Source organism: Mustela erminea, chromosome 12 (genome assembly GCF_009829155.1).
Source record: "Mustela erminea isolate mMusErm1 chromosome 12, mMusErm1.Pri, whole genome shotgun sequence".
NCBI lineage: Eukaryota > Metazoa > Chordata > Mammalia > Carnivora > Mustelidae > Mustela > Mustela erminea.
In genome coordinates, this window is record NC_045625.1 from 73645836 (window position 1) to 73655382 (window position 9547).

Sequence of the window (9547 nt, forward strand, 5' to 3'; positions counted from 1 at the left end):
TCAAAAATGTCTGGGGATATGTACAGAGGTTTGACTGCACGACAGATCTGGAAGGCTGGACCTATGAGACACAAAAGATATTTACTTTGTTTTTCCCATTGGTCCACAACTAGGGTTACATATCAGGAAATGGGTGCTTAAGGAGGGATTTTGTGCTGCCTCTTAAGCAGTTAAATTTATTCAAGGCTTGGAGAATTAAGGGGCAAAAAGGAGAAAAGAAAAAGATTCAGGCTTGTTCTATCTTAGGGACCACTGAGGCACAGGTTGTGGGGATTCTGATAGCCACAAAGAGCTGAAGGAACCTATAGCTACTAAAAGTTTTGGGGCACAAGCACACAGCAGACAGAGGTCTTTGCTTCTTCTCAGGATTTTGAGAAAGAAAGTTCCAACAGTAGCAGCTCAGATGAGAAGCTTTGGCCTTCTGTAAGACTCAGGGAGGAGCATATGGCAGTATGCTGAAGCTCATGATGGAACATTTTCCCAACTGAGTTTAAGTGAACATGTTGTATACTCCAGACAGCTGGCATAGAGTAACTGGCATCCTGGCAAATCTAAAGGCAAGATGAATTTTTTCCTTCATACTTTTTCTCCGTGCTACTTCCTCCACCAACTCTCAGCTTTGATCCATTGCTGGCTCAAGAGGAGAACATTGCTTCTCTTTGTGAAATGCTCTCACTTGGGATCAGAGATCGTTCATATCTGTATGGGCCCAGTACTCTGGTTAATCATCTTGTGAATCGGGTTGACTTTTGACTCTTTAGGGACATGGGACGAGTAAGAGTTCTGAGGTTGAATGAATCCACTCTTAGGACTGTGTAGCCCTTGCCATACCCCCAATAAGATGGCACAGCCTATAACCACTGGCTGACACTCTCTGACTCCAAGCAAAATGGGAAATGCAGAAAGAAGGTATTTTGTTATTAAGTATATTTGGTTTACAGGGGGAAAAAAGGATTTGCATTCTTATTTCACTTTTGAACTCCAATTTCTTCTAGGACTTGGGCAGTGAAAGAAGTGATCCATTGTTCACATTTGTGGAATCAGTATTGTATTCATTTGAATCCATTCTATAATCCCTGGTGAGATATTTTGGTTAATGTGCTTGGTATGGTTTGAGATAAGAATTGAGCCTAAAACTCAACTTGGCCTTTGAAATAACATCATGTTCTAATATGACTGTCCTACATCCTCCTGGGGTAAAAGGTGAACTACCCAGCTCCCTCGTGGTAAGAAATGATACTCTGAGGTTTGTTGGGTCTTAGGAACGGTGCCAAAAGGGAGAAGTGTTGTTCTGACACTTCTCTGGCCCTTTCTCTCAGGGGACAGCCTCATCCACCCTTGGTCCAAAGGTTGAAGAGGGAACAGAAAGCAGAGAAGAATTCAGTAATACCTTGCCAACCCTCCCTATGTTTGTGCCTCAAAGAAGAGGGATGTGCTCTGTCTCGTCATGTGGCAAAGTAGTGGCAAAGAATATTCTGTGGCCTTCTCCACTCCTGCCTTTATCCACTCACCCTTCACGGAGGGAAGGGAAGTTGCTGGTCTTACAGAGCAGATCCTGAGAGCTTCAGCTTGACTGCGCTAGTGAGTTTAGTTATAGGGCTCACACTACCTCCCCCAGGATCGGCTCCAGCAGTGTGGCACCGCAGGGGGCAGCAGCAGAGGGTAGGAGATCCCCATGCTTCCATGATGAATGTTGTCCCACTGACACTGTCTAGGGTTGTCAGCAAGTGTTAATAAAAAGCCAAGGGCATTTAGTCAGCGTTGTTATTATCTTGCAATTTTCTCTATGTACCACTAATGGAATGGATCACCCACATGGATCACTCCCAGCCCCCTGCTTTCATCTACATTTGGGGCGGGGTCCCCCAAGCTTCCCTCACTTACAGCAAACCATATCCCAAGGCTGCTCACCTTGCTCAGCCACCATCTCTGCTCTCTAGCTGACACTGTCATCTGTTCTCCCTTCCGGATATCTGGGAAGGCCTCCTTCTGTCCTTCCTGCTTCCTCTCTGCCCATACCATTCCATTCTCCTCAAAGCCTTTGGAGCAAGATTTTAAAGTGTCACCTCCCCCATAACTTCCCATCATTGTGAGAATGGAACCCAACCTCTTAACCCTAGCCCTCAAAGTTCTGTCTTCCTGGTGGGAATCTGAAACTCCATGTCCTCTATTGCCTCCTGGTCACTAAGCTTCAGCCACACTGGTTGTCTAAGCGCTCAGGCAGCCATCACGAAATACCACAGACTGGGTGGCCTAGACCACAAGCATTCATTATCTCACAGTTCTGGGGGCTAGAAGCCCAAGCTCAGAGTGATAGCAGATTTCTCCTACAGCCTCTCTCTTTGGTTTGTAGCAGGCTTCCTTCTTGCTATGTCCTCACATCCCACAGGGCCTTCCCTCTGTGCATGCATATGCCTGGTTTTCTCTTCCTCTTCTTTCTCTTTTTTAAGAGAGAATGAGGGAGGAGCATGAGTGGGGAGGGGCAAGGAGGAGGGAGAAGAAGAGAGAATCTGAAGCAGACTCCACCCTAAGCACAGAGCCTGATGCAGGGCTCAATTTCATGACTGGGAGATCATCACCTGAACCAAAACCAAGAGTCAACCAACTGAGCCACTCAGGCACCCCTCTTCCTCTTCTTATAAGTACACAAGTCATATTGGATCAGGGCCCTGCCCTGATGACCTCACTAAAACTAAATATCTCTTTAAAGGCCCCATCTCCAAACACTGACACATTGGAGGTTAGGGCTTCAGTGTATAAATTTTGGGAGGACACAGTTCACTCCGTAACACTGGTCCTCCTGCCTGCCCCAGGACCTTTGCTCACACTGTCCTCTCAACATGGAGGGCCCTTGCTGGTTCTTCATATAGCCACCTCTTTCTTGTCCTTCAGCATGCAGCTTAAACATGTTCTCTTGAGAGAGACTCTCTCGCATCCTATCTAAATAGCCTGGCACCCTATCTAAATAGCCGTGCTATAACTTTACCTATTTTGTTTCTCCCACAGAACTTGCCACCTCCTGCTAAACACCCTACATCAGACTGTGTGTTTGCTTATTGCCACTTTTGCCCATCAGAATAAAAATTCTGTGAGAGTGGAGGTCTTGCCTGTCACATCCACCACTTGTCACCACTGTGTTTCCAGCGGCACATAGTAGATGCCTAATAAACATTTACTGAATAAAACAAAATGCCTGCAGTGTTAAACCAGTAAATTGGTCCGTAATAAGGTAAGTGGGACAGCTGTCCAAACTGAAACTGAAAGCTGAACAACTGAAAGCTGTCCAAACTTTAGGCACAAACTATAATTAGTGCCGAAAGATCTTCCTCTAATCAAGTGAGCAGAGCAGAGCTCAAGGCCAAGTGGCAGGACACTGAGTTAAAACATTGGCAAGGCTATTGCTAAAGTTCCTTCTAAGACAAGTGCTCACACTGTCATCAAAAGTACATAGTCTGTGCTGGGCTCCCCACTCTGTCACTGAGGACATGTGGGATCAAACGGAGAAGTACTTATCAATCTTACTGGTAAAATGCTCTCTTGCTTTAAGTTTCATTTCTTAATGAGTGAGATTGAGTCTCTTTTCATTTTTTTAACATCTGCTGTATTATTTGTTTCACATCTGCTTATTAGCCAGCTGTACTTTTTTTCTATCCTATACATTTTCCTTTACTCAGTTTTAGATTTTGTAGTCATCTTCTACTTATTGATTCATAAGAATACACTGAACCTAAAATAAAATATGCCATTTAGCAAGCTAAAAAAAAAAAAAAAAAAAGGCATGTATCCTCTAACCTAGGAATTCCAGGTCTAGGAATTTCACCCATAAACAGACTTGCCTTTGTGCATGAAAATAATGCTCAAGGGTAGTAGCTTCACTTTTATTATAATAGACTCAACTAAAAACCATTTAAATGTTAATAGGGACAGGTTATATAAATTATTCTTTAATGATACATAGAACAATAAATAGCTGAACAAAAGAGTAAATTTTCAGGTCCAGAATATATTCAATGTGTAGCAAAACTGCAAAACTTTATTTACAGTTTGATTCCATTCATGTCTTTTGAAAAGACATTTTCTAAACACAGTAAATATCTGGAAAAGCCAGAGTTCACAGCGGTGAGGAGTCGTAGTAATAAGAAGGGAAGTAGGTAAGGAATTGACATTCCACTCTAAAGGTGAGTCCCCCTTACAGGTTCAAGGGTTTCCCGTTGTCTTTCCATGTTTGCTTTTGTTTGGTTTTGTTTCTCAGTACCAGCCTTGGAGAAACAAATCTTTCTCCTATGCCTGCAGCTCTCCAGAGATCCTTGAAATTGCCAGCAGCTGCCCAGAGAGTCCTCCATTCCCCACTTCCTTGAAAAGACCTCATTCTTCTTTAGATTCTTCTAGAACCAGTCTTGACTCATCAAGAGGAATTATTCTTGCATTGGTTTCGTCCCTGGCTGCACCTTAAGCCTCTGTGGGAGGGAGGCTGATGCTAATGGGTCTTGTCACTGCAGAGCTTCTTAGGCTACTGCAAGGCACAGGACCAGAATTCTAACTGCACTGGAGCTTTTCTGCACAGAGCCATGGCTTACGGTGTGAAAAACAAGTGTGTATATCCCACAGACCCTGGAATTCTTGCCAGACTTGAAGAGGTTTCCATTGGAGCTGGCTGTTTGGAAAGTATTTGGCATCCAAAACAACTGCTTTCTTGGTGGTTCCCATGTCTGCCTTCCAGGTGTGCACCCCCAGAAAAGTAGACATTACTGCATCCCAGGCACACCGCTCACACCCAGGACCTGCGCGCGAGCCACCAGTCGCTGCTGGGTGCTAAGAGCCTCTCTTTACTGGTGAACAATGCCTCCTCATATGTTAGTATGTCAGGAAGAGGAATGTGGCACCAACATGAAATGAAGAGGTCTCTCTTGCAGGAAATTGTAGTAACGAATACATGATCTCATAATCCCTGGAGATCTCACAAAACTGGAGGGATGGAAGTATAAAAATTCAGTATTTTTTTATATCTCCTTTTTTTCTTGTTTACTCCCAAGGGTTAAAGAAGACAATAGATAAGTAGAACTTGCATCCACCCATAACTTTTGAATCAGCCTGGTATAGGGCATTGAAATGAGAGAGTAGCCTTGACTCATCTATTGCTTCACCATTTTCCAATAGCCACTTGCAAATCCACTCTGATTGGAAAGCCATCCACACAGCCTGCTGAAGAAGAACAGCTTCCCTAGATCTTCAGATACTGAGGGTGAGCCTGCCCACCAATGGCCTCACATCACCATTGGCAAGACTAGAGCAAGGCCTCAGAACGCTCCTGGCAAGATGCCCACAACTCCCAGCCCTACAATGCTCCCAGCTTTGTCTTCGGTATCTACTTTGAGGACATACAGGCAAATCTCACTTGGCCTTGTTCTCGGAGGGTTGTCAGGCCCCACAAGAGGCCTAGGATTTTTGATCATCTTTCATCTCCCTGGACTCTGGTGCTTAACCATCTCTGTATTTTCCTATTTGCTCTTTCATTCTATGACCCACCTCTAATTCCTGAAACCCTTCCATGCTGCCTTCTGGAATTGGAGCTCAACCACAGACTTCTCAGTTCTTCTCAGAAATGTCCTTTCTCTTCCTGCTATAAATGAAGATACTCTCCTCTCAGGAAACTACGTGCTTTTCACTGCCTCCCTCCCAACAGCAAATCCTCATCTTTGAATGTCATGTCATTAATCTTTAGCAATTGAGATTCCAATCTGTTACAATCGCCAACAGACACACCCCCCTTCCTAATTTCTTTAAGATTTTAGCTCTTGGCTCACTGTCACTTCTCCAACATATATGGTGACTTCAGTACCCATATATATGACCTTTCTAATGTCCTAGACTCTTAGTTTCCTGATGCCCTCTCTTCCAACTCTCATACCCTCCACTCTGCCTCAACTGCTCACTCCAAAGGTCATTCCCAGATTTACTGCTAGCAACTATAACCCCACCATAATTGCAATTTCAAGCATTTTCTCTTTCCAGCTTATTCTCATACCCCAGCTTTTAAGAATCTTTGGCCTCCCTAGGGACTATTAGCCATTGATCATATATTTTCGTGGTCCCTCGGTTTCCCACTTACCTGACTTGTAATGCTCTGTTGTTATATTATACCTTTACAAATTTGCTGAACAATTTACTTTTGCTGTTCTTATCTGGAAAATCCCCATACCAGGTTAAATCTAAGCAGCTTGCTCTGCACACCCACAGAGAGGGTCAGGACTAGAGAGAGCCTATGAGCTTGCTGACTAATCTCATTTCCCATTCCTGAATACTATATTCAAGGGGGTTCCTTTGTTCTCCCCAGCAAACATACATTTCTAAAATTTACCATTCTGCTGTTACCCTGAGCCAGTGTTTCTTGAATTTGAGATTACCACAGACTCAACTAGAGGATACGTGAAAACTCAGGTTGCTGGCCCTGACTCCCCACATTTCTGAATCAGTCAGTTTGGGGCGGGGCTGGAAAAACTGCATCACTCAGGGGGTGCTGATGCTATTGGTCTGGACCACACTTAAGGAATGACTGCCCTAGAAAACAACTTCATGACCTTCTCCTTTTCATGACTTTCTCTATCTCCTAAAAACTCCAATACATATTGCCCATCCTTACTCTTAGTTGATGAATTCTCACACACACACACACACACACACACACACACACACACACACTCTGAAGAGAACTTAAGAGTTTCCCAACACCAAATCTCCCTTGTGGCCTGGAGCACTGCCCATATAACCTTTCTTCCCTCCTGCTATGATGGGGGACCTGTTTAGACTCCCCTCTCTAGCCAGCCCTCCGCATGGATAATGGACTCCATTCCCCTCATCCTAACTCATGAAGCTACCCCTCTCCCCTCTCAACCTTCTCCCTACATCTTGAACCTTGCCTCTCATGCCCATCAGTGTCAAGCATGCTGAGAAGAACCCCCTCATGACCCCACATTTCCTTCTATCACCCTTTTACAATAGTCCATGAAAATCTGGTTTCCTCAGTTTTCTTCAGACACACCAGGCACATTACCTACCTACAGCACAGACTTTGATGTGCTGTGTTCTCTGCCTGGAAAATTCTACAAGGCTAACTTGACCATCTCCTTCAAGGCCTAGATCAAATGTCATCCTCCCAAGGATGTTCCCTCACCCCTAACCCCCACCCCTCTAACCCTCACTGACCAGCTGTTCTTAGCCTTCTTCTCTGCTGTGTTGCTTGGGATCTGAAATTCCATCTTGGTTGGATTCAGGTAATAATGGACGTTAGGCAAAACTAATGTCTTTCACACAGGGACACTGAGCGCTCTCTTTGACCACATCTAAATTGTCAAGGCCTTCCTAAACAAAGAATGTTTCTATTATTCCTTCATCGTCTCTTCCCACTCATGTGATCGGTTTTAAGCACCAACTTCACAGCTTCGCCCTAATTAAGTGCCATTGGATTATGGGGACTGGGAGGTCTCTCCTGAGGTCACTCTGAATTAATTGTCACTGTTCCATATGACTCTGATTAATCTAAAACCCAAATATATGAGACCTGCCTCATCTCCCTTCCTGTTCCCTCACTCATCCCTGTATTAAATCCTATTTGGATAAGATAGACAAGAAGAAAAAGAAAGAAAGCAAAAGAAAAGACCATGGGCTGTCCTCCCCTAAAGGAATCACCATGTCAATAATGTTAGAGAAATTCCCACATCATTCAAGAGGTACTCCGGAGCTCTTAAGAAACCTAGAGCTGGCTGCAAGCAAGCTCCCTAGCACATCACATCACCCGCAACCCAGTGAATCAGACAAGAACGAATCTAGCCGAATCCAGCAGAAAGCATATTCCGTGTGGTCCCTGGGAAAGAAACTAATCGGTCAAACTGACATGACGGATGGATTAACTTTGGGATTGAAGGACATGCAATTTCTCTTCTGCACAGGACTCAAATAAAGGACAGGTCACACAAAACCCCCAGTGATGAGAGAATGAAAGAACTGCAATTTAAATATCTGTGCAATTACCCTATAACTAAAACTCGACGACTTTAGTTTGTGGCGATAGTTTCTTGGGACCAAGGGAAATGAACTCTCTCTGTAAAGGCTTAAAAAACAGGTGGATTTTAAATACCCTGGTTTCTCTACTTCAGAGATTAAATGAATAAATAAATAAATAAATAAATAAGGACTCACTGAGGCTTTAAGTGCTGTGTGTGCCCCGAGGCGGAAAGATCAGGCTTTGGTTAAATCATTATATACTCCATCATTCATGTGTCATGTCATTGAAGGCGTTATGGAAAGAAAAAGAAACGTGTCTCTTCCCTCGTGCTGGCCGAGGCGATGTAAATCGGTGTTCAGCACGGAAATGATGTACCCTTCAGGTTAGAAGCCTACAGGTCCAGAGCCTTTAGCCCTTTCAGTTCTCTTATGTGAGAGTAGAATAAATAAAACCAAAGCATACATTTAAAGGAAAAGAAGGAAATGGGAAGGAGATTTGATGGCGAAGACAAAAATTGCACCCCTCACCCTGCTTGACAATATTCTGCAACAGAAGCTCTGCACTTATCGTCAGAGGGGGTCTAATTTCCCAGCCCCTTCTCTTGGGGAGCACGACGCCCCAGCAGACATGAGAATGACCTGATTCTCCCAAGGTAGCAGACATTCACCTGAGGTTCTGCTGCCGTCGCCGCTGGGAAATTTCCTGTTCCATTATTGTACCAAATGAGCACTGGGCTAATCAGAGCCTCTTGGGAAAGAATGAAGAATAAAGAGTACCCAACCCCTCAAGTGAGGCTCTGAGCCACTTTCAACTGCACTTATGGCCTTAATATAACCCAGGAGATTTCACAACCCATGTGGGAGAACCAACCCTTATTTTAATGGAAGATTTGCTGAGTTTATCATGGTGAAAAGAAGGACCATTTCTGATTAGCATATTCTTTTATCTATTGTATTCATTAGAGGTGTCGACGAGAGGTTTCAAAGTAATTTTTTTTTTATTGTTGCTCAGGACAAAACATATAATTTTCATCATAAGCAAGGTGACTGTCAGTAAGATACAATTCCTGCCTGGTGCTGCCCAGATGTTTGATGAAGAGGAAGATAAACATGGGGCAAACGCTTCCTCCTGCATCTTAAAAAACTGATGCACCCTGGGATGCTTGGGTCGTTCAGTGGGATCAGAGTCTGCCTTTGGCTCAGATCATGATCCCAGGGTCCTGAGATCGAGACTCAGGTGCGGCTCCCTGCGCAGCACTGAGTCTGCGTCTCCCTTGCCTTCCACCCTTCTCTGGCCCTCCTCTGTGCTTGCTTTCTCTGTCTCTCTCACACTCTCTGTCTCTCTCTCAACTAAATAAATAAAATCTTGTTTTTAAAAGTTGATGCCCCCTTACCTTGCCATCAACATTTGGCCAGGTTCTTCCCTGTTCTGTAGCCATAGGAAGGATTTTGTTTGGCCAAAGTAAAATGATCCAAGCAAAGAAACTAAGTTCCCAAAGCAAGTGACTCGGGAAAACGTCAGTGCCCCGAGGAGCCCTGAGAAGGC

General features: G+C 44.3%; 1 long non-coding RNA gene across 1 annotated transcript; it reads right to left on the bottom strand.

Annotated features, from left to right (window-relative positions):
• Positions 1–220: 220 nt before the first annotated feature.
• LOC116571005 lies at positions 221–9278 on the bottom strand. Its single transcript, XR_004277646.1, has 3 exons — positions 9155–9278; positions 6698–6700; positions 221–231 (listed from the first exon to the last, which is right to left on the bottom strand). It is a non-coding gene; the product is annotated as an uncharacterized LOC116571005 (long non-coding RNA).
• Between the last annotated feature and the right edge of the window lie 269 nt (positions 9279–9547).